General features: G+C 42.2%; 1 protein-coding gene across 3 annotated transcripts in view; it reads left to right on the forward strand.

Annotated features, from left to right (window-relative positions):
* greb1l (GREB1 like retinoic acid receptor coactivator) overlaps positions 1–26,329 on the forward strand; it is a 236,655-nt gene that overhangs the window by 103,968 nt on the left and 106,358 nt on the right. For 2 of the 3 annotated variants that reach the window (XM_080194295.1, XM_080194294.1), the window contains exon 2: positions 5,180–5,275. The exons of the other annotated variant lie outside the window; for it this stretch is intronic. The gene's annotated coding sequence lies outside the window, so the exon portion shown is untranslated. The remainder of the gene's footprint in view (positions 1–5,179; positions 5,276–26,329) is intronic. 3 annotated transcript variants of the gene reach the window in all.

Genomic DNA, 26,329 nt, shown 5'->3' on the forward strand with positions numbered 1-26,329 from the left:
GTTTCGTACATCCTGGCTGACTTGGAGAGATGGATCCAGAGAAAGAGTATCCTTACCCTTGTCTTCCAAGTAGTGCTGGGGATGAATTCCCAGCGGCCATTGAGAATTGGCTGCCAGGCTTTTACAATCTCAATTTGGGGGATGGGTGACCGGAGTCTGATGAAGTGCATTGTATCTAGGGTGGTGGTGGTGGTGATGGTGGTGGGGCAGGGGGTGGGCGGTGGGGGGGTGGGCAGTGGGCGGGTTTGGTGGTTTGATGTAGAGATGGTTGGTATGGCCTTGTAAGTCCTCATTGTGGGTGGTGAGAATCCCCTGTTAAAACTATTGGGGTTGCATTTTTCTTTGTAATTTTTGTTGTTCTGAGATTTAGGAATCCTTGCTTTCTTCCTGAGAAAGTACAGAAAAACCATGTATCCTGACTAGGTTCTTTATTTTGTCATTGACATGTCGGGTGTTGTTGGAGTGGGGAATTATGTTTTGGTGCACACCGGGCATAGTTGACTAATCCTTGTATATCTAGCCTTGTTAGGTTGGTCTTCTGTTTTGGTTTGGCTGCATGGGTCGTGGTAATGATTACTTGATACTTGGCTAATGGAATGTATGGTAAGCATATTATCAAGTTGTTACGGTTTCTTTGATGTGGGGAAATAGTTCGAATTGCATTGATAGTGGGACCTAAATGGTGTCACTGTGGTACCATGAGAAAGGAATAATTTGCTTTGCTTCATGTGTGAGAGCAATGAGAATTTTTTCAGCTTGTTGGCCTTTGTTTTAGAGTGTTATTGAGCAGGTTGGGGCAGCAGTGCCTGTGTTTGTCCGGATCAGGTGGATGGCATATTGGATAGGGAAGCATGTTGTGCACCCTAAGACATCCACTTCTGGGTGCATCTGGATTGCTTGCCTTCTGGAGACTTGATTTCCCTGGGGACTTGTTGGCTGTGGGGCTGTAATATCCTATTCCTTGTGAGATTATGCTGTTCTGTTCCTGATATCCTTCCTGCAAAAGTATATTCTGAGAGACTATGTCTGGATTTGGTTGGATAATCTGGAATCTCCTCTCTCTGGTGATTCCTTCCTTCATCCGGTTGGGTGGGGTGTTGATTTGTTACAGTTAATCCTGGAGGGTTTTTCTTGTTGGGAGGAGGAGGGTCATATCTCTCCCCAGGAAGCCCTGTTGATGGGTGTCTTGATGATTCTTTTCCTCCTTTGTCAGTAAGGTTTCCTTGGTGGAATGTGGTTTAAATTATTTGGTGATGGGGAACCAGAACCTTTGATATGGCTGGAGAAGAGGGAGATTTGTTGTCTGGGCAATGTGTACAAATCCTTAAAATTGCCCTCCAACTCAATTTTCAAGTTTGGTGATGACACCACCATGGTGGGTCAGATCTCAAACAATGATGAGACGGATTACAGGAAACTGATAGAGAATCTGATGAACTGGTGCAACAACAATAATCTCTCCCTCAATGTCAGTAAAATGAAGGAGATAATCATCAACTTCAGGACATGCCCTTGTCTACATCAATGAGAATGAAGTGGAAATAGTTGAGAGCTTCAAGTTTCCAGGTGTCCAGATCACTAACAACCTGATCTGGTCCCTCCATGCTGACACTATAGTTGAGAAAGCCCACCAATTCTTTTACTTTCTTAGGAGGCTAAGGAAATTTGGCATATTCACTACGGCTCTCACCAACTTGTATAGATGCGCTATATAAAACATTCTTGCTGGTTGTATCACAGCTTGGTATGGCTCCTGCTCTGTGCAAGACCGCAAGAAACTACAAAGAGTCATGAACAAAGGCCAGTCCATCATGCAAACTGGCCTCCCATCCATTGACTCTGTCTATACTTCCCACTCCCTTGGAAAATCAGCGAGTATAATCAAGGACCCCAGGCACCCCAGACATTCTCTCTTCCACATTTTACCATCAAGATACAACAATCTGAGGTCACGTTCCAACCGACTCAAGATCAAATTCTTCCCTGCTGCCACCAGACTCTTGAATGAACCTACCTCACATTAAGTTGATCTTTCTCTACACCTTAGCTATGACTATAACATTACATTCTGCACCCTCCTTTCCTTCTGTATGTGCAGTATGCTTTGTCTGTATAGCGAGCAGGAAACGATACTTCTCACTGTATACCAAGACAAGTGACAACAATAAATCAAATCCTGTACATGAATGTGTTTGCTGACACGCCACATCATCTATTGATGGTGGTATCCTGAAGTTCCCCCTTTTCTGGGTTATCATTTTATTGCTTGGAGTTCCTGGGATATTGAGTTAGGCCCAGGTTGATTGTATATTATCCCACAAGGGGACCCCATATATGGTGTGTAGTTCTGTCTCTGTTTTCCTGTGGAGGAGGGTGTGCACCATGGGGCCGTGTGCTCTTACCCTGTAATCCTGCGATTCCCCCACTCTTTCCGGGCTTCTTTTTTTATCTGTACAACAGGAGACACCAACTACAACAATTGCAATGATTACAATTACAATCCTTTGTATGAATATTCGCTGGACTTTTCTGTATGTTTTTGTGACATAATGATCATTACTATAGTAGATTTTGGGAATTTGTTGCATCATGTGGCAAATGTGAAATGGAAAACTTTCAATAAAAACATTTTTAAAAAATTCTTCAGTAGCAGATGTATAGCAATAGTAGCAAATATTAAACACAGCAGTGGGGTTTAATTGGAAAGCCTGTACTGTACAATCTTGGAAACTGAAATGCAGCACACGCATTGGTTAACACTTCATTATTTCCTTTTCTAGGACATTCATTCTACATCTCAGTTTGTGTTGTGAGATTTAAGTTGTTAATGACATTAAGCCACAAGTGGCTTGGGAGTTTTAGGTTTGTGTAGCTTGAAGTGTTTGTGAACTTCAAGTAAACACCGTGAAGGAAGTGAGCTTCAGACACTTTAGAGCGAAAAAGGGAAAATGACAAACATCTGACTTATTAGCCAGGATTGATTTTACTTTGCTGCTTCAAGACATTGAAAGAACCTCGTATAGACAGCACCAAAAGGCTGTGAAACTAGAAGATTAGAACCTCGTAAAGGTTTACAAAGTGGTTCTGTATCCCAGTGGCTGTAAGCAATGGTAGCAAAGGAGTAAAAACAAAGGATGAAGGTGTTAAGAAGAATACAGGGGATTGTGGTTATCAGTCAAAGGACTTGGCTTCCATTGTAATTAGATAAAAATGCTAAAATGTCATTATCTTCCAGTAAATTGTTCAGCATATCAGGTTTAGGGATGTGCATGAGATGAAACCTTAGACACAAAAATGCATTATAGTTTGAAAAAAATGTGTAGCAACGGGTGACCACTGTGCTGTCCGTTAAGGTAAGATTAACAGCATTGAGTAGCAGTCTCCTCTGTGATTTCCTTCCTCTTCATTGCTGACTGGTTTTAGCTGGAGGTGATATTCTGTTTCAATTCCTGCTTTGTTCCCACATTCTGCTCCATATGCCATAATATGATGATTTTCAAACCTAGTGGCCTGGCTAATAACTAACCAAATTTAACCTTAGTGGTAGGTTGATAGCTTCAGGGAGGAACATATTCTGGCGCTATAAATGACAAATCATCTCTTTAAAAGATGAGTGTTCATAGCACTTGCCTGTCTGGGAGTTGCCATTTAAAATAAATTTAAAAAAAGTCTTCAAAATATGTATGACAAGAAATTTCTGCTAAATTTTGTTAACTCTTTTTAAAGTCAATGCACACAAGATTTATTGGAGTGACTTTTTGAACGAGGGTTCGATCCCTTCTGCCCCATACCTTCCAACAACAGAAAATTATTCAGATATTTTTCCCATTATATTCCATCTGGCTCATTCAGTCAGTCTGTTCAAATCCCCTTGAAGGGACTTTGCATCTTTCTCACAACACATACCCACTTAGCTTTGTGTCATCTGCAAACTTGGAAATATTATATTTGATCCCCACATCCAAATCATTGCTTATATTGTGAATAGTTGGGGCCCAAATACCGATACTTGCAATAATCCAATAGTCATACCCTGCCAAACTGAGAATGATCCATTTATTCTGACTCTATTTTCTGCCTTTAACCATACTTAATCTCTGCCAGTATATTACCTCTTATCCCATGTGCTAATCAGCCTCTTGTGGAAGACTTCATCAAAAACCTTCTGAAAATCCAGATACACCACATCCATGACTCCCCTTTATCAATTCTGTTAATAACATTCTGATGTTTACCACTGTTTCTGTCAACTTTATAGACTCATTCTGTTAATTTTATACAATCCTTAACTTCCTTTGTTAGCCACAGTTGACTGACTTTCTTTTTGTGCTTTTGTGCCTTGAAGGAATGTTTAATCACTGTAACTACTGCAGAAATGTTTTGGGGTTGAATGATTGGGTTTCAAGAATCACGACTTTCTTCCCTTGTGCTAGATGTGACTCCAACCAGTGGAGAGTTTTCCTCCTTATTCCCATTGACTTCAGTTTTATTAGGGCTCCTGGTTGCTACACTTGGTCAAATGCTACCTTGATGTCAAGGGCAGTCACTCTTACCTCTGAAATTCAGCTCTTTTGTTCCATATTTAGATCAAAATTGCAATAAGCTGAGTGGCCATGGCAGAATCCAAGCTGAGCAGATTATTGGCAGTGAGGAGCAGCTCGGTAGTATGGTCAATGACCCCTTCTATAACTTTGCTGATGATTGAGAGCAGACTTACATCATAGTAACAGGCCAGATTAGATTTGTTCTGTTCTTTTGTGAGCCAGACATGTAGACGAACCCAGTGACTCAGTGATATTGATCAGTCCAAAGGACAAGTGATGGGCAGAAACTCTAATCAGATTCAATGTGATGGGGGTGGTGGGGGGAAGCTTTATGGACTCTTGCATCATGTTGTTTCCTCCACTGGAAAGCTTTCCAGCAGTCTTTCAGATGTAGCTGTTTTTGACAGATCCCTGTCTGAAAATAATTCCCTAGAAATACAGACTGCTATCTGATTAGCTGCTGTCTAATATTAAAATGAATGTATTTGCACAATGTACTTTGATAGGAAGCAGTTGGAGGATTGGTACAAATTAAAATTTTCAGCTGTGGTGATTGTGAGTGCTAAGTTTGTTGGGTTAAAGAAACATGAGTTCCTTTCACTTCGCTCATGAATTTCTGGTTTTCTTTTCTCTAGGAGCCATTGCTTCTGAGAAGATTCACTGACTGTGTAGACTTCAGTGCTATTTTTCCCAAGTCGCCAAAAAATGAAGGTTAATTGAAAGAAAAGGAGGTAAAGAGAAAATGCAACCCAGCAATCTCTGTGTGATATTTTGTTTTAAAAAAACATTTAAATTATACATCAGTAATTTTATGTTTCATTAGTTTACTTTTCTGGTTTGAACAGATTGTCATGGAAATATTTCTCAACCAGCAGTTCCTCATGATTTATTTTCCACTATTTTTGTGAGGGATTGAAATTTCTCCATGGGTTTGCTGCTGAATGAAAGGGCCAGTGATTTTTCATGGGGGTAGCTTTGACCTGATCTCTGGGAAGTCCTGGGATGAGTCCCTTTTGTTTCTTTCTCCCATTTGTGCCAAAACCTCTGGACAATAATTGATGCATTCTCACAGCTATGAGGCACACGGCTGAACAGGGATTAAAACTGACTACATTTCACCTACAGTGCTTAGTATTTTTTTGTCAGCAGTGGGTAAGATAGGTCCCTTCATGTTCTCTGCTGATGTCCATTTTCGTAGAATCATAGATATCTACAGCTTCATAGAAATCTACAGCATGGAAGGAGGTCTTTCAGACATTTTGCCTGTACTGGCTGACAAAGAACCATTCCACCTTATCCCACTTTCCAGCCCTTAGTCTTCATCTTCTACCTTTTCAGGGAGGTTGTAGTATAGTTGTATTGTTGCTGGAGGACACATCCACAGACCCTGATAATGCTGTGGGGACCCTGGTTCAAATCCCACCATGGCAAGTGGTGGAATTTGAATTCAGTAAAAAGTAAGTCTTGGTGCATTTGGACATGGACTGAGTCAGTATCTGAGGAACCACGCAAATGATGTTGGACATTATGTAATCAGACCGGGACATGACAATATTATGGCAATAGTACTGAAGACTTGTATTCAAGGACTTGCCACGCTCCTAGCCGAGCTATTCCAGTACAGTTACAACACAAGCATCTACCAAGCAATGTGGAAAATTGTCCAGGTATACCCTGTGCAAAGAGAAACAGGACAAGTTCAACCTGACCAATTACCGCCCCATCAGTCTATTCTCAATCATCAGTAAAATGATGGAAGCGGCCATTGAAAGTGCTTTCAAGCGGTATTTGCTTTGCAGTAATTTTCTCACAGACACCCAGTTTAGGTTCCGCCAGAGCCATTTGCTCCTGATATTGTTACAGCTTCATCCAAACATGGATATGCATGTCAGGAGTGAGGTGAGAGTGACTGCCCTTGGTATCATAAGAACATAAGAACATAAGAAATAGGAGCAGGAGTAGGCCATCCAGCCCTTCGAGCCTGCCCCGCCATTCAATAAGATCATGGCTGATCTGTCGTGTCTCAGTTCCACATTCCCGCCCTCTCCCCATAACCCTTAATCCCCTCTCTTATCAAAAACCCATCAACCCGCGTCTTAAAAATATTTAGCGAGGTAGCCTCCACCACCTCAACGGGCAGAGAATTCCAGAGATTCACCATGATTCACCACCCTTTGAGTGAAGAAGTTCCCCCTCAACTCCGTTCCAAACCGCCCCCCCTTTATCTTGAGGCTGTGCCCCCTAGTCCTACTGTCCTTTCTGAGCGGGAAGAGCCTCTCCACCTCTACCCTATCCATCCCATTCATCATCTTATACGTCTCAATGAGATCTCCCCTCATTCTTCTAAACTCTAACGAGTACAAGCCTAGAATGCAACATTTGACAGTGTGTGGCATTAAAAAGCACTGGTAAAACTGGAGTCAGTGGAAATTGGGGAAAACTCCCCAATGGTTGGAGTTATACCTAGCACAAAGATTGTTGGAGATTGATTATTTTAGTCCCAGGGTAACGCTGCAGGAGTTCCTCAGGGTAGCGTCTTAGCCCAGTCATCTTCAGCTGCTTCATGAATGATGTTCCTTCCATCATTAGGTTAGAAGTGGGGATGTGCATTGATGATTGCACAATGTTCAGCACCATTTGTGACTCCTCAGATACTGAAGTAGTCCATACCCAAATGCAGAAAGACTTGGACAATATCCAGATTTGGACTGACAAATGGGAAGTAACATTTGTACCACACAGGTGACATCTCCAACAAGGGAGAACCCAACCACCTTCCTATGGCATTCAATGGCATTACCATCAGTGAATCTTCCACTATCAGCATCCTGACCAAAACACAACTGGATTAGCCATATAAATACTGTGGCTACAAGAGCAGGTCAGAAGCTAGGAATACTGTGGTGAATAACACACCTCCTGACTTCCCAAAGCTGGTCCACCATCTACAAGTCACATGTCTGGAGTGTGATGGATTACTCTCTCCTTGCCTGGATGGGTGCAGCTTCACCCACACTCAGGAAGCTTGACACCACCCAGGACTAAGCAGCCCACTTAATTGGCATCCATCCACAAACATTCACTGTCTCCACCACTGATGCACAGTAGCAGCAGTGTGTAAGATCTACCAGATGCACTGCAAGAACTCACCAAGACTCCTTAGAAAGCACCTTTCATAACAGTTAGCATTTAGGGGGTCCAGGGTGGTAGATGTACAGAACATCACCACCTGGAAGTTGCCCTCCAAGTCATTCACCATCCTGACTTGGAAATATATTGCTATTCCGTCACTGTCACTGGGTCAAAATCCTGATACTTCCTCTCTAACAGCATTGTCGGTATACCTTCTAGCTCATGGCTGCAGTGGTTCAAGAAGGCAGCTCATCAGCACCTTCTCAAGGGCAATTAAGAATGGGCAATAAATACTAGCCTAGCCAGCAAACCCCACATCCCTTGAATTAATAAATAAAAGGTAGTGAATTTCAGATCCCAGCATGAAAGAATTTCCACTTAATTCTTCTCCAAACCTCTTGCCCTAAATCTGTGTCCCCTAGAGTTGGACCCTTCATCTAAGAGATAATGAGCCTTCTTCCTCTGTATCTAGGTCCCTCAGCCTCCTCTGTTCCACAGAAAACAGCCCTAGCCTATTCAATTTTATCTCATAATTAATATTCTGCAGTCCAGGAAATAGTCTTGTAAATCTCCTCTATATCTTGTCTGCTGCAATCACATCTTTCCTGGAATTGCAAGCAATACTCCAGCTGTGGCCTAAGTCATTTTAGTATTTTCCACATAACCTCCCAGCTCTTATATTCTATACCTTTATCAACCACATGGCCAATTTTTGTATTACCTGCAAATTCTTAATCATATCCCCTACATTCAAGTCAGAATCATTGATTTACACCATAAAAGGCAAGGGATCTAGTACCAAGCCTTGCAGAAGTGCAGTACAGGCATATCCCTGCAAAAATGAAGGATAGACAAGGCAGGATTCAGGAACCATGGATGACAAGGGGAATTGTAAGCTTAGTCAAAAGGAAAAATGCAGAATTAGAAGGGCTAAAAGGGGCCTTGAAATATGTTAACCATCATCATCAAGGAGAATCCCCAGGCCTTTTATGTATATATTAGGAGCAAGAGTCAGCAAAAGAAAGAGTAGGCCCACTCTACGAGAATGGCTGAGATCCTTAATGAGTACTCTATATCAGTGTTCACCAAGGAAAAGAACATGATGGATGTTGAGGTCAGGGATAGATGTGTGAACGCTTGAGGGAGTATCAATACATCGAAGAAGGAAATGTTGAGTTTCCTAAATTTATGAAGACGTCCCCTGGGTCGGAAGGGATCCCTCCCAGGTTGCTGCGGGAGGCAAGGGGAGGAATGGCTGGGCCCTTAACAGATATCTTCATATCCTCTTTGACCACATGTGAGGTTCTAGAGGGCTGGAGAATAGCCAATGTTGTTCCTTTGTTTAAGAAATGCAGCAGGGATAATCCAGGAAATTGTAGGTGGTGAGCCTGATGCCAGTGGTGGGGAAGCTTTTGGAGAAGATGCTGAGGGATAGGATATGTGCACATTTGGAAGAAAATGGACTAGTTAGTGACAGGCAGCATGGTTTTATGGGGAAGTTTATGTATCACCAGTTTGATTGAGTTTTTGAAGTGGTAACAAAGATAATTGATGAGGGAAGGGTTGTGGATGTAGTTTGTGTGGACTTTAGTAAGGCATTTGACAAGGTCCCACATGGCAGACTGGTACAAAAGTTAAAATCACATGGGATTTGGGGTGGACTGGCTAGATGGATACAGAACTGGCTTGGTTATAGAAGACAGAGAGTAGCGGTGGAAGAGTGTTTTTCAGAATGGAGATCTGTAGCTAGTGGTGTTCCACAGGGATCAGTGCTGGGATCTCTGTTGTATGTAGTATATATAAATGATCTGGAGGAAAACGTGGGTGGTCTGATTAGTAAGTTTGAGGATGACATTAAGATTAGTGGAGTTGCTGATAGTGCTGGGGATTGTCAGAGGATACAACAGGGTAGAGATAGAGTGGAGATTTGGGCACAGAAATGGCAGATGGAGTTTAATTCGAACAAATACGAGGTGATGCATTTTGGAGGATCAAATTTAGGTGTGAATTATATTGTAAATGGCAGAACCCTTAGGAACATTAACATCCAGAGGGATCTGGGCGTACAGGTCCACAGTTCCCTAAAAATGGCAAGAGAGATGACCAAGGTGATAAAGATGATTGAGAAGGCATATGGCATGCTTACTTTCATCAGCCAAGGGATTGAGTACAAGAGTTGGGAAATCATATTACAGCTATATAAAACCTCCGTGAGGCCGCATTTGGAGTATTGCAATCAGTCTAGTCACCAAACTACAGGAGGGTGTGAAAGCTTTGGAGAGAGTGCAAAGAAGGTTCACCAGCATGTTGCCTTGTCTCAAAGGTGGTGACTATGAGGAGAGGTTGAATAAACTAGGATTGTTTTCACTGGAAAGATGGAGGCTGAGAGGAGACCTGATAAAGGTCTACAAAATTATGAAAGACATAGACAGGGTGGATAGTCAGAGACTTTCTCCCGGGGCGAAAGTGTCAATTACAAGAGGGCACAGCTTCAAGGTGAAAGGAGGAAAGTTTAAGGGAGATGTGTGGGGAAAGTGTTTCACGTGGAGAGTGGTGGGTGCCTGGGCTGCACTGCCAGAGGAGGTGGTGGAAGCAGGCACAATAGCAACATTTAAGAGGCATCTAGATATGTACATGAATATTGAGGGAGTAGAGGGATATGGACCGAGTAAGGGCAGAAAGGTTTAGTTAGGGCATCATATCAGCATAGACTTGGAGGGCTGAAGGGCCTGTTTCTGTGCTGTACTTTTCTTTATTCTTTGTTAGAAACTAACTGGAGTCAGTGTTCCAGTCACAAAAACACCCACTGACTGTTACCATTTACCTGCTGCCTCTGAGCCAATTTTGGATCCAGCTTATCACTTTGTCTTGGATTCCATGTGCTTTCACTTTTGTGCTCAGTCTGTTACGTGAGACCTTAAGGTCTTACTAAAAATAGAATAGACTAAATCGAATGCATTAATCCTCCTCATTTCCTGTCAAAACATTTAATCATGCAAATCAGGCACAACCTTCCCTTAACAAATCTGTACTGAGTATTTTTATAATTTGTCCATACCTTAAATGAATATTTGTCATAAGACTATAAAATCTAGGAACAGAAGCAGACCATTCAGCCCATGGAGTCTGCTCAGCTATTCAGTGAGATCATGACTGATCTGGCATCAGTTGTTTCCACTTCCCCGCCTTATCCCCATATCCTTTGATTCCCTTACTAATTAAAAATCTGTCTATCTCAGCCTCTACAACTCTCTGTGGTAAAGAAATCCACAGATTCACTATCATCTTAGAGAAGAAATTCCTCTTTACCTCTGTCTTAGATGGACAACCTCTTACTCTGCAATTATACCCTCTGATCCTGGACTCATAAGGGGAAACAACCTCTCAGTATTTACCCTATCAAGCCTTCTGATAATTCTAAACGCTTCAGTAAGGTTGTCTCTCGTTCTTCTGAACCCCAAGAAGTACAGGCTCAACCTACTCAACCTTTCCTCGTAAGAAAATGTCTCTATACCTAGGACCATCCTCTGGATTTCCTCCAATGCCAGTATATCTTTCCTTAGATGAAAGGACAAAACTGTTCATAGTATTCCTATCGTTCAGAAATGTTTTCCAATAATTTTCACAGCACCATGTTTTGGTTGACTGACCCGTAATTACTCAGCATGACCCTTTCTCTCTTTTTAAACAATGTTAGCTGTCCCCAGTCCTCTGGCACCACCATAACCAGAGAGGATTCAAAAATATTGGTCATTGCCTCCCACATTTCTTCTCGCTTTCCTCACAGCTTGGAATACATCTTTGGCTGGGCCTGGGAATTTGTCGACTTTCAAAGATATTGGGCAGATTCTTCAACCTCAGCTGCAGCTGGGATTCTCCGGTCCCACTGCAGTGAATGGAGATGTGGCTGAGCGCCAAAATTCGCCTGTTAAGTTACTTAACGCTTGCAATCTCGCTATGCTAATTTCATTTCATGTTTCACCCTCCTCCTTCTTGCTAATTGCAATGTCTGTATCGTCCTATTGTTTTTGTTTTGTGAAAGCAGACACAAAGCAAGCGTTAAAAATCACACCAACATCCTCTGTCTCCACACACAGATTAAGCTTTTAGTCGCTCACAGGCCCTAACCTTTCTTTTGTTATGACTTTGTTTATGTACTTGTAAAAAAAATTGGATTGCCCATAATTTAACTTGCCAATATTTTCAATGTCCTCTCTTTGTTTTCCTAATTCCCTTTTCAATTTTACCAATACGCTATTTACATTCAGGCATTCTACAGTATTGAGACCTAAGTGTCTGTCATAAGCTCCCCTTTTCTTCCTCATCCTCTCATCTAAGCTGTTCAACACCCAGCAGGTTCTGCATTTGACAGTCCCACTCTTTCTATTTAAGGAGAATGTTGTAACTGGGTATTAAGAGGTGTGTAAGATTAAGTTGGAATACTTTATATTTCTCCACTTCCTCACTTCCTTTTTGAAGAAACATTCAGCCTGTGCCTCTCCCTGTCTGTTGTATCTTGTTGGAAATTTGGCAAGTGGTTAATTGTTTGCATAGAGCTGCATTGCTCAGCCTACAACACCATGGCCATCTAGCCTCCCAGCTACACGTTTCCATAAAGGTGCCGTTGTTGCCCATGACACTTCGAGCAGGAAGAGAGAGAGACAGACATTGAAGGTCAAAATTGTTAATCTACATTGACATGAGCCACAGCGGGTCAAAGGAGCTGAACTCTAATTCTGGAAACAATATTTGTGTTCTTGGTATACTGTTGATTTAACAAGACTGAACAGGTTTGGTAAGGGTAAAATGTGTAATTATAATTTAATCATTTCTTTTTGTGACAAATTGACCCAAAGAACACATGCTTAAATCTATTTATAAATTCTATCTGGCCCAGGATCCTATAAAACATGTCAGATACTCTGGTGAAGTGCTATTAATGAAGGAACATATGGCAATTTCTTCAAACAATGTGATTGTTATTCCTGATGTAGGTTGCAACTAACACTGTAAAAGTTGTTTAAGTGCCCCAGGGGTCGGTGCTGGGGCCTCAGCTATTTACCATTTATATAGATGATCTGGAGGAGGGAACCGAGTGTAGGGTGTCGAAATTTGCTGATGACACCAAGATTGGTGGAATGGCAAATTGTGCGGAGGGTGTGGAGAGCCTACAGAAGGATCTAGATAGGCTGGGCGAATGGGCCAGGAGATGGCAAATGGAATTTAATGTCGGCAAGTGCGAGGTGGTCCACTTTGGTAGGAATAATGGTAGGAAGGATTATTACTTACATGACGAAAAACTGCAGCAGGCGACGGTGCAGAGGGACCTCGGGGTCCTTGTGCATGAGTCGCAAAAACCCAGCTTGCAGGTGCAGCAGGTGGTCAGGAAGGCGAATGGGATGCTGGCCTTCATAGCGAGGGGGATTGAATATAAAAGTAGGGAGGTCTTGCTGCAGCTGTATAGGGCATTGGTGAGGCTGCAGCTGGAGTACTGTGTGCAGTTTTGGGCGCCGTACTTACGCAAGGATATTTTGGCCTTGGAGGGAGTACAGAGGAGGTTTACTAGGCTGATGCCGGAGTTGAGGGGGTTGAGCTATGAGGAGAGGCTGAATAAACTAGGCTTGTACTGGTTAGAGTTTAGAAGAATGAGGGGAGATCTCATTGAGACGTATAAGATGATGAATGGGATGGATAGGATAGAGGTGGAGAGACTCTTCCTGCTCAGAAAGGATAGCAGGACTAGGGGGCACAGCCTCAAGATAAAGGGGGAGCGGTTTAGAACGGAGTTGAGGAGGAACTTCTTCACTCAAAGGGAGGTGAATCTCTGGAATTCTCTGCCTGTTGAAGTGGTGGAGGCTGCCTCGCTAAATATTTTTAAGACGCGGGTTGATGGGTTTTTGATAAGAGAGGGGATTAAGGGTTATGGGGAGAGGGCGGGAATGTGGAACTGAGCCACGACAGATCAGCCATGATCTTATTGAATGGCGGGGCAGGCTCGAAGGGCTAGATGGCCTACTCCTGCTCCTATTTCTTATGTTCTTATGGATGTCAACAGATGATTGGATCAGCATGAGCTCCATGTTGCAGAAACTCACAGGACAGTTCGGCGCTAAACTCTGAAACTAGCCCTTTAGATAACAAATGGGCAGTACAGAGGCACAATAGTTAGCACTGCTGCCTCACAGCACCAGGGGCCTGGGTTTGATTCCCATCTTGGATCACTATGTGGAGTTTGCACATTCTCCCCATGTCTGCATGGGTTTCATCCGGGTGCTCCCACAGTGCAAAGATGTGTGGGTTAGGTGAATTGGCCATGCTAAATTACCCTTAGGGTCAGGGGGACGAGCTGGGGTAAATGCAAAGGGTTATGGGGATTGGGATGTGTTTGGTGCTGACTCGATTAGCCGAATGGCCTATTTCTGCATTGTAGTATTCCACAAAATGAGTGAGCTTGGGAGAAACAGTGGAAAAAGGTTAGTTACCAAGAAAAAGGACCAAAATAGAGGTGGAGAATAAAGGAAAAAAATTAAAAGAAGATTAGTGACTAAGAGAATGCATTATCGTCAAATTCTATATATTCTCACTTTACCTATTCTCTGAGCAGTCACTTATGTTGCAGTGTAGTTCCAAAGGCACCAGCACTCTCTGGGAACTCCACTCAAATGATCTTCCCACTGGGGAGTGGAATTTGTACCTTCCGATGGTAACGTACAAAATAACTTGCTTTTGTGCCTTTTAATAAAATTTTGGACATAGATACTTCATCTGAACACTTCAATGTGTCTGTAAGCTACTCTTGTGCAAAGCGATTTTAACCCGTTGGTGATCTAAGGAAGTGAATATCCAAAATAGCAACAACTTATATTTCTATAGCATCTTTCACATGGCAATCCTCCCCAACACATTTCTTGGTGCTATTATCAAATAAAATTTGACAGCAAGCCACATAAGGAGATCTTCGTGCAGATGACTTGAAGCTTAGTTGTGGACCTGTATTTTAAGGAGTGTTTTTAACGGATGGTGGGGAAGGTAGGGTGGGGGTTGGGGTGTGTAGGGAAGAAATTCCAGAGCCTTAGACCTTGGCAGTTGAAATCATGGCTGTCGATGGTGGCCCTTGTATTAGAGGAGGGCTTGGGCCTTCAGCTCAGCTTTTCAGCAATCATTACAGGTCGTAGCCTCAAAGTAGGGAACTAGGGTTGAAAGGGTTAAGGGCTTGACGCTGACTTTGTGTCCACTCCTATTGTTTGGTGTAGTAATGAAATCAGACTCAGTTTTCAATAGTGAACAGATTTGAAATTTATTGTTCATTGTGCCCTTGGAGCAGAAGTGAAACCCACCAGAGTTAAAGGGTCATTGCCACAAACCAGGTTAAATTTACTGCTTTTTATATTGCAGCAATGAGACCCCAACGTCTTATCAGTCAAGCTTTTGTGGAAAACTTGCGAGCCGTGGAACAAGTAGGGAAGGGTGACTGTATGACACTTTGTATTCAAATTCGTGGCCAGGTGCTAGGAGGAAGCGACATCAACTGGCTTGACATGGGATGAATGCAGCAGGCCTGAAGTGATGCAGAAACAAATGCAGAGGTCATAGGGTGCATGAATGAGGGTCACTAAGGCACTCTGGGGGGTATATTTTGTTACTTTGTAAAGCAAGTGTGATTTCAAAATCTTGAAGAGTTTTATGGAACAAACCATAATTTGTGACTATTTTCCTCATGAAACTGGAAAATATTTATTTTGTTTAAGGATATCTTGAACAATTATCTTGCTTGTATGAATTGCAGTCTTTTTTTGCTGTACATGAACCGTTTTTAATATTTTCACAGTATTGAAATACAGTTACGCTATTGAAAATTATTTCTGGTGAAATGCAACATTATCAATTGGATTCACCAATTTAAGAGAAATTACATCTTCTCATAATTCCAGCAACAGGGGCTTCAGGATTTCGTGTCTTAGAAAAACTTAACGAGAGTTCTGAAAATGAATGTGCCTTTCTCAAAATATTTTCACGTTACCCAGCCCCATCCTCAAACTGAATACTTCTTCTCAAAGAATTAATCTGATACTTGAGATGCTAATTGTTGAAAAATGGTTCCAATATTTTTACACACAATATTTCATAAGGCCTATGGTCAGGAACTGGGCCTTTGTGTGTGAGGAAGAATGAAATGCCACAAGGGTCATCCTCTTGGGATTTGGCACGTGCCAGAATAAAGCTTTCTGCTTCAGAACACAATCTTTAGTTCCAGTAAGTGTCCCACACATACTACAAACCGGACAGAACATTTTAGAGCGCAATTGAAACATCAATGAAACTTCCTTGCAGCAGAAAAAAAAATCTTCTAGCAAATGCTAGAAAGGTAGGAAGATATTTATGAAATGTTGTTCCTGTAAAGTGGTGTGTCTGTTTATACTGCTTAGGATCTGGGCTGTAAACCCACCCCCAGTAATGTTTGAGATTCCTCAGAGAACTAGAAGTGTTTACTTTACCAAGGAATCTATGGTATGTCAGGGGACAGGGGTTCGTAGATCTACTATTTGGCAATTGACTAAAACATTCCTTTCAACAATGACAAAAGAATTTCCAACGCAGTAAACAAGTAGAATTCAAATCACATCTAATCTTGGAAACACAGATGTATACCAGTGAAATATTTTCAGATTCCAATTTTATATTTTTAATTTGAAGTATACCCGCTGAGAGAATGTTTAATTCATCTTGAGTTATTCTCTGTGGTGTTACAATCGTTGTGAATTGATAACTTTTTAAAAAATAAAGGAACCCCATGAAGCCAATAGCAAGAAAACCAATGAACACAATTTCACTTTTTAAAAATTTTAATGTAACAAACCAACTTAAATCAACATAATTCAAATATTCATTGACAGGTGAAAGACATTTCAAATAAAAAAGTAAATTTCACTTTAATTCAATGACACAAGAGAAAGATGTGTCTTGTGTAGTTATAAGTGCTTGGATTACCCCCCGGTACAAATGTGTAATCTCTCAATCTTTTCCAAAGAACCTGTTTTGTTAGGTTCCCATCTAATCATCTTGGCTCTTGAGTCATGCTCACCAGCAGCTGTACTCCATTCCAAATCCCCAGACCTGGTTACCACTGACAGAGGTACAAGTCTATGAACATTCTTTCACTCAGGCCATGACAGTTCTGATGGCACAGAATCCCCAAAGACTCCCTCCTCTGACCCCTTCAAATTATATGGTGGGCTCTGGCACCACCCGAACAGCAGGATGGGTATTGTCCAATCCATAATCGATTGCTTTCCTCTGTTCAGTGTTCTGTCTTTTCCAACTGTACACCATACACAGTAATACCACCTCTGCAGTATTATCAGAGACTTGCTCCAAAATACGACCTGTTCAAAGAGTGCCACACTGAAAGCTGTTCCATTTGGAGAGAGCCTTGTTTATTTTCTCTTTGCACAAAATTTCAGTTGTCTAAATGGACAAACAGAAAAAAAAACAGGCTGACCCAACCCCACTGCTGTTAGCTTTCTATTTACCCTTTGCTTCCATGGCAACTGAAGGTCACATGGGCATTTCTTGGAAGCTAATGATGTCATAATTAACACTTTTTAAAAATACTCCTCAGCGCACTTTGTTCTTTTCAGGGACATTTCCAAAACAAGATACTGGCTTTTTACAGCACATGCATCAACAACACAGCAGATTGTTGACTACTAATTGGAAAACAGAAACTGTGGATGCTGGAAATCTACAATAAAAATAGCAAATACTGAAATACTCAGAAGGTCTGGCAGCATCTGTGGAGAAAGAAACAGAGTTAACATTTCAGGCCAATGGATTTTCATCAGAACTGGGAAAAGTTAGATTGTAATAGTTCTTAAAATTTATTCATTCATAAAACATGGATGTTGCTGGTATGGTGAGGATTTATTGCTGATCCTTAATTGCCCTTGAGAAGGTGATGGTAACGTTCCTTCTTGAACCACTGCAGTCCCTGTGATGTAGGTACACCCACAATGTTGTTAGGATGCGAGTTTCAGGATTTTGACCTCTTGACGGTGAAGGAATGGTGGTGATATTGTTCTTCCGTTATTAAGAATGCGGTTATTGACCAAGAGATAGGCTTGATAAGGAAAAAAGGAAACTCTGTGATTGGATGTAAGACCTGAGAGATTGACTGATGGGAGTGTTAGGGCCAAATTAATGGTATTGGAGCAAAAAAAAACAAAAGAATTTAAGATGGACCAAGTGCAATGTGGTACTGCCTGAAAGGGAAATAAAGCGAAAATCCAAGATGTACAGAGAAAAGGAATCAAAAAAGGGTTTATAGTCTGAAGTTAGAGAACTCAGTGTTGAGTACAAACGCTGCAAAGCGCAATTCGATAGATGGGGCTTACATTGGGCTTCACTGGAATAGGCCAAAGACAGAGATGTCAGCACGAGAACAGGAGAATGAAAATTAAATGCCACTGGAAGCTTGGTGCTATTCTTTCGGACTGAATGGAGGTATTCTGCAAAGTCATCTTACCAATGTTGGGAAGATCACATTGGAAGCAGTGAATATACAGATTGAAGTATACTTAAATCACTGCTTTCATCAACAGGAGTGTTGGGGTCTGGGCGGCCATGAGAGAAGAGGTAAAATGTGCATCTGCATTTTCATGGAAGATAAAGTGTGAAGAGGATGGTGAGTTAGGGTTGATTGAGGTGTACCAGGGAATCATGCAGAGAATGGTCCCTTCAGAATGCTGAAAGGGAAGCAGAAGGAAAGGTATGCTTGGTGGTACTATCAAGTTGAAAGTGACAGAAATAGTGGGGTGGAGGTTGAGGACAAGGCGTTGTGGCATTGTGGTTCCAGAGGAGATAGAAAGGAGTGAGAGCAGAAGTGTGGGAAATGTGGCTGACATGACAGGGGAATCAAGGACCCTGTCAACCATGGGCTTGGAGAGGGGGGTGGTAGGAAGGGAGGGGCTAGTGGAATTTCATTCCATTTTGTTCTTGTCCAACCCACTCGATGCTCAAAACAAATGACACCTCTAACTCTTCCCAATTCTGATGAGAAGTCACTGATTAGTTCTGTTTCTCTCTCCACAGATTGTTGTCAACCTTGGCAGCAAACTGCAAGGTATTATGTTACTGTGATGAAATCTTTTCAAGGTTTTTGAAGCCTGAACAAAACACAAAACAATCATATTAAATGTTGTTAATAGACATGTTTGCTCCCTTAACGTAATTTTAAATTATTTATTACGAGTGAACAAGTTTTATTTCTGAAATTTTAGCATGAAATTAAGATTGAATAGGGCTGCTGTGATCTACTGGGTTGAGACACTGTTCACAGTGTTAGCTGATCTCAACCAAGGCAACTGTACAGGAACTAAAACAGTGGCTGACATTTAAAGAGATGTCTCATAACTCTCAACACATATATATTCCATTGAGAAGGAAAGACTCTACAAGAAGGCTACTCCATCTGTGGCTAATAAATGAAGTTAAGGGTGTTTTCAAATTGAAAGAGAGGGCATACAGTACTGTGAAGGTTACTGGTGGTCCTGGAGATTAGGAACATTTTAGAAACCAATAGAGGATGACCAAGAAAGTCACAAAGGGGTGGCGCGATGGCACAGTAGTTAGCACTGCTGCCTCACAGCTCCAGCAACTCGGGTTCAATTCTGGCCTTGGGCAACAGTCTGCGTGGAATTTGCATGTTCTCTCCGAGCCTGTGTAGGTTTCCTTCGGGTGCTCCGGTTTCTTCCTACAGTCCAAAAATGTGCATGTTAGATGGATTGGCAATGCTAAATTGTTCCTTAGTGTTAGATGAATTAGCCATGGTAAATGTGTGGGTCATGGGGATAGGACGGGGGAGACGGACTGGGTAAGAAAATCGTGAATCTGTGCAGACTCAATGGCTGAATGCCCTTATGCACTGTAGTGATTCTACGATTCTAAGAGGGAGGAATGATTGTATTCGAGTAAACTGACAAGAAATATAAAAACAGATAGTAAAAGCTCCTGCAAGTCTATTGAAAGGAAAAGAGTAGCTGAAGTAAACATTGTTCCCTTAGAAGATGGGCAGTTAATAATGGGAAACAAGGAAATGATAGAGGCTTTGAATAAGAATTATGTATCGGTTTTCACACTAGGAGACACAAAAAGCATCCCAAGAATAGGAGAAAATTAAGAGGCAAAAGTGAAGAACTTGGAGAAAAAGTACTAGGAAAACAAAAGGGAATAACAGCTGGTGGCTTGCATCTTAAGGTATTAAAATAAGAGGCTGCAGTGATATGAATACATTGGTTGTGATCTTCTTTATATTCTGGAAAGATCTCAGTTGATTGTAAAACTGCAAATACAACACTTCTAGCCAAGAAAGGAGGAGGGACTGAAAGCAAGGAACTAGAGGGCATTTAGCCCAACATCTATCATTGGGAAAATGACAGAATCCATCATTAAGGAAGTAGTAGCAGTAAATTTGGAAAATCAGGCTGGGTCAGCATGGTTTTGTGAAAGGGAAGATGTGTTCAACAAATTGAACACATTGGGTGGAACACAACCAGTTGGGTGGGATTGTGTTTGGTGCAGACCCGAGGGGCCGAAGGGCCTCTTTCTGCACTGTAGGGTTCTATGATTCTAAATTTATTATATTTCTTTGAGGTTGTGACAAGCAGGGTGGATAAAGGAGGACCTTTAGGTCACTGTAGTGTACTTGCATTTTCAAATGGCACTCAATAAGGTGCCAATAAGGTGTTTGGCATGATATATTAACATGGATAGAGGACTGGCTGAGGCAACACGAAATGGAGGATCAAGATAAACACGTATTTTCCAGTTAGCAAACGGTAACTGGTGGAGCCAGAGATCAGTGCTGGAACCTCAACTATTTACAATTTATTTACGTGAATCATAGAATCATACAATCCCCTAGTGCTGAGTGAGGCCATTCAGCCTATTGGGTCTGCACTGATGAGCATCTTACCCAAGCACCCCCACCCCCGTGCCGTACTCCGTAACCCACGTATTTACCTTGGCTAATCCACCTAGCCTATACGTCTTTGGACACTAAAGGACAATTTAGCATGACCAATCCACCTAACCTGCACAGCTTTGGACTGTGGGAGAAAACCAGAGCACCCAGAGGGACCAACTATATCATCAAGTTTGCTGATGATACAAAGGTAGATTGGACATCAGATTGTGAGGAGGGAACCAGGAAGAATCTGCAGAGGAAGTTTTAAGTGAGTGGGGGAAAAAAGGTTGTCCATTTTGGCAGAAAAAGTAGAAAAGCAGAATATTATATTAAAATATAACAAGTAATTAGCGAGTCAAATGGAATATTGTAAGGGGAAGGGAATATAAAAGTAGTGAAGTCTTGCTACAACTATACATGACATTGCTGAGACCACACTTAGAGTACTGTGTACAGTTTTGATCTCCTTATTTAAGGAGGAATATATTGCATTCGAAACAGCCAGAGAAGCTTCAGTAGACTGATTCTTAGGGCAAAACTGTTGGCTTATGGGGAAAGGTTGAGCAAGTTGTGCCTATACTCATCGGATTTTAGAAAAATGAGAGGTGATCTTATCGAAACATTTAAAGTTCTGAGGAAGCTTGACAGGTTAGATGCTGTGCTGAGGGGGTGATTGCCTTGTGGGGGGAATCAAGAACTCGAGGGCACTGTTAAAAATAAGGGGTTTCCCATTTAAGATGACGGCAAGCAGGAATTTCTTCTCTCAGGGTTGTTAATCTTTGGAATTCCCTCCCCCACAGAACAGTGAAGGCGGCACCTTTGATTAAATTTGAGGCTGAGTTTCACTGGTTTCTGATCATAAAGGGCTGGTTAGAAAGTCCAGTTAAGGCCACAGTCCATCAGCCATGATCATATTTAATGACACAGCAGGGCTGATGGGCCAAGTTGCCTCTTGTTACTTACATTCTTCTAACTGGACTCATTGTCTCTGATGAAGGAGGGGAAATCTGAGCATGGTTCCTATTCCTTAATGTTATTCAGCAGCCTGTTCTGGAGATAATAATTCAGGGAGATCAGATGTGGAAAGGATTGGTGTTGGCCCACATTCTTCATCAAAGCTGACAACACTTGTGAGAAACTTTATGGGTGGGATTTTATGGCCTCGCTCAAGTGAGACCGGAAATTCCCACCCGAAGTCAATGGAGATTTCCATTGTTGGACTCGCCTGCAGTGATTCCATGGTAGGTGAGGTAGTAGAGTTCCAGCCTATGTCTCTGTTGCTCATCTGGAGAAAGAAGTCAATAGCTGGAGAGGCAAGGATAGTCAGCATGACTTTATCAGAGGGAGATTGAATTTGATTGAATTTGTTTGAGGAGGAGACTAGGTGTGTAGATGTGGGCAGTGCTGTTGATTTTATCTACACAGATAAGGCTTTTGACAAGGTCCCACATGGGAGACTGATCAGGAAGATAAGAATCCATGGGTCATTTTGGCAAATTGGATCCAAAATTGGCTTAATGGCAGGAGGCAGAGGGTGATGGTCAATGGTTGTTTTTGTGACTGGAAACCTGTGTCTCCTCCTATACCGCAGGGATTGTGCTGGGTGCCTTGTTGTTTATTGTGTACATTAATGATCTAGATAGAAATTTGGGGGGGGTATGATCGGTAAGTTCACAGATGACACAAAAATTGATGGTGGGGTAAATCACGAGGAGGAAAGCCTTAGATTACAGGACAATATAGGCAGACTGGTCAGATAGGCAGGACAATGGCAAATGGATTTAACCTTGAAACACGTGAGGTGATGCATTTTGGGAGGATTAACAAGGCAAGGGAATACATAATGAATGGTAGGAGGGTGGGAAGTACAGAGGACCAGAGGGCTTTGGGGTGTAGGTCCAAAGATCCTTCAAGCAGGAGAGGTAGATAAAGTGGTTAAGAAGGCATGTGGGATACTTGTCCTTATTAGCTGTGGCTTAGAATATAAAAGCAGGGAGGTTATAATGGAGCTGTTTAAAAAGCTCAATAGGCTAGAGTTGTGCAGTTTTGTTCATCATACTATAGGAAGAGATATTGTGAGCCTAGTCAAAGAGAAAAAGGAAACATTTGTCAAAGCTAGGAGGCTGGGAACACACGAAGCACGTGTAGAATACAAGGAAAATAGAAAGAAACTTAAGCAAGGAGTAAGAAGGGCTAAAAGGAGTCATGAAAAAGGTTTGGCCAGCAGGATTAAGGAAAATCCCAAGTCTTTTTATACATATATAAAGAGCAAGAGGGTAGCCAGAGAGAGGGTTGGCCCACTCAAGGACAAGGGAGGGAATCTATGCATGGAACCAGAGGAAAAGGGTGAGGTATTAAATGAGTACTTTATGTCAGTATTCACCAAAGAGAAGGACTTGGTGGATGATGAGTCTGGGAAAGGATGTGTAGATAGTTTGAGTCATGTTGAGATCAAAAAGGAGGAGGTATTGGTGTTCTTGAGAAACATTAAGGTAGACAAGTCCCCACGGCCTGATGAGATATACCCCAGAATACTCCACCGAAGTCTCCAACTGATCTACAATTTGAAGTACCCTCTGATGGTCCTCATCACTACCCGCAAATCCACCAACCTTTGTGTCATCTGCAAACTTACTTGCCGGGGGAGGTTGTGGAAGCGGATGTGGCAGTGAGTTTTAAGGGGCGTCTTGACAAGTACATGAATAGGATGGGAATAGAGGGATATGGTCCCCGGAAGGGTTTTAGTTAAGTTGGACAGCATGGTCAGTGCAGGCTTGGAGGGCCTGTGTTGTAATTTTCTTTGTTCTTTGAAAGATGTGATCGCGCTAGAAAGTGTGCAATTGAGATTCACCAGGATGTTGCCTGGGCTGGGAGCATTTCAGCTATGGAGAGAGGCTGTTTCACCTACGGTTGTTTTCCTTACAACAGAGAAGGCTGAAGGGGGACCTGATTGAGGTGTACAAAATTATGAAGGACATAAATAGGGTAGATAGGAAGAAACTTTTCCCTTTAGTTAAGTGGTCAATAACCAGGACGTGTAGATTTAAGATAATGGACAGGGGATTTAGAGTCAATTAGAACATAAAAACTAGGAGCAGGGGTAGGCAATTCAGCCCCTCAAGCATACTCTTCCATTCATTACAATCATGGCTGATTTCACCTCAGCCTCAACTCTATTTTCCTGCCCATTCTTCATAACCCTTCAATCCATTAATAATTAAAAATTTGTCTATCTCCTCCTTAAATTTATTCAATGTCCTGGCATTGCAGTACTCTGAGGTAGTGAATTCCAAAGATTCATGTTCCTTTGAGAGAAATCATTTCTCTTCGCCTCGGTTTAAATTCTGCTACCTCTTAATCGATAACTCCATATTCTTGATTGCCTCACAAGAGGAAACATCCTCTCCATGCCTACTTTGTCAATCCCCTTCATTGTTTTATACATCTTAATTAGATCTCTCATTCATCTAAACTCTAGTGAGCATAGGCCTATACTGCCCGTACCCTCCTCATTAGATGAACTCCTCATCTCTGGAATCAATCTTGCTTTTTGAACCATCTCCAATATACCTACGACCCTCTTCAAGTACAGGGACCAAAACTGTGCACAATACTCCAGCTGCAGTCTCACTAATGCCTTGTACAGTTGCAGCAACACTTCCCTACTTTTATACATTTTGAGGAATAGTTTTTTCACCCAGAAGGTGGTGAGAATCTGGAACTAAGTTCTTGAAAGGGCGTAGATGGATGAGCCCTCACAACACTTAAGAAGCATTTAGATGAGCACTTGAAACACCATAGCATTTGGACCAAGTGCTGGAACTTGGGATTAGAATAGATAGGTGTTTGATGGCCAACACTGATATGATGGGACAAAGGACCTCAATCTGTGCTGTAAAACTCTATGACTCAATGAGCTCCAGGTGAGGAGAGGATGGAGAAGTTAGAAAAAAAAGCAGTGAAGAAAATAGAAATTCAAAACTTAGTGTGAACCTGGCTGGTGCCATTTTGATGTCAAGCAAAACTGAGTTCAGCAGGACTCCATGCTAAAGCCTTGCTTGCTGATTGGCTCTTAAATTTGATTCTCACTAATAGGGCTGTGAACATATTGCAGAACCTTGTAGCAGAATGAAATACGATACAAGGTGAATGCTGCAGCTCAGGTTGGTTTTTAGCTCTGTTCAAACCACAATAGAAAGTGTGAGAATTTAAAATATGTAAGTTAAAAGTAAATTACTGCAGGTGCTGCAATCTGAATAAAAACAGAGAACGCTGGAAAATCTCAGCAGGCCGACAGTGTCTGTCGAGAGAGAACAGAGCTAATGTTTTGAGTTTGAGCGACTCTTTGTCAGAGCTAAAGACAATAGAAAAATGGGTGAGAGTTATACAGTTGTGATGAAAGTGGGTTGGGGTGGGGAAGCTGTGAAGGCTGGATAGAGAGCCAATGGTTGGTGGAGATCGGGGAGATTGACAAAGGTGTCATAGATAAAAAGACAAAGGGCATATAAATGGTGGTGATCATGGCTAAGAAAGGTGTTGATGGTGGCCCATTAAGAGATCAGAATGCGGAACAAAGGTAAGCAGTTTGTCAAAGGACAACCTGAGACAGATAATAGATGGCCCTGGTGGAGTGGGGGAAGGGGAGACAATAGTAATAGAAGAGAGGTGGAAAGCGATATTGAAAAATTAATTGATGTGACATCTCCAACATGCAATGAAGTAGATGAGAAGCAGTAAAACATGCAACCCTGATGGTATTCCAGCTGAGATTTTCAAAGCTGATGGGCTTATTCTCACATTAAAACCCCTTGCCCTCATCCTATGGATATGGGAAGAAAAAAAACTCATGCCACCACCACCATCATCACCACCATCCCCGGAATGTGACGATTGTAACTATAGTCAAGAAGAGAGATTGGGGTCATAGCAGGGAAAATCCTGACATACATGTAGGTGATTTAGAAGGCTAAATCACCTACTCCCTGGGGTTGAGAAAGTCCTCCAAGAGAGACAGTGTGGCTTAGACCTTCCAAAGAAATCTCTAACATAGCCTTTGTTTCCAGACAAATCTAAGACAGCTGGAGTACTGTGTGCAGTTTTGGGCGCCGCACCTGCGCAAAGATATTTTGGCCTTGGAGGGAGTGCAGAGGAGGTTTACTAGGCTGATACCGGAGTTGAGGGGGTTGAGCTATGAGGAGAGGCTGAATAAACTAGGCTTGTACTCGTTAGAGTTTAGAAGAATGAGGGGAGATCTCATTGAGACGTATAAGATGATGAATGGGATGGATCGGATAGAGGTGGAGAGACTCTTCCCGCTCAAAAAAGACAGTAGGACTAGGGGGCACAGCCTCAAGATGAAGGTGGGGCGGTTTAGAACAGAGTTGAGGAGGAACTTCTTCACTCAAAGGGTGGTGAATCTCTGGAATTCTCTGCCCGTTGAAGTGGTGGAGGCTGCCTCGCTAAATATTTTTAAGACGCGGGTTGATGGGTTTTTGATAAGAGAGGGGATTAAGGGTTATGGGGAGAGGGCGGGAAAGTGGAACTGAGCCATGTCAGATCAGCCATGATCTTATTGAATGGCGGGGCAGGCTCGAAGGGCTAGATGGCCTACTCCTGCTCCTATTTCTTATGTTCTTATGTTCTTATGTTAAGTGTTGAGAACAACACCAGGAACTCTTCATCGCATTCATCA

The sequence above is a fragment of the Carcharhinus amblyrhynchos genome, chromosome 8, assembly GCF_965287045.1.
Source record: "Carcharhinus amblyrhynchos chromosome 8, sCarAmb.v2.hapA, whole genome shotgun sequence".
In the NCBI taxonomy this organism is placed as follows: Eukaryota; Metazoa; Chordata; class Chondrichthyes; order Carcharhiniformes; family Carcharhinidae; genus Carcharhinus; species Carcharhinus amblyrhynchos.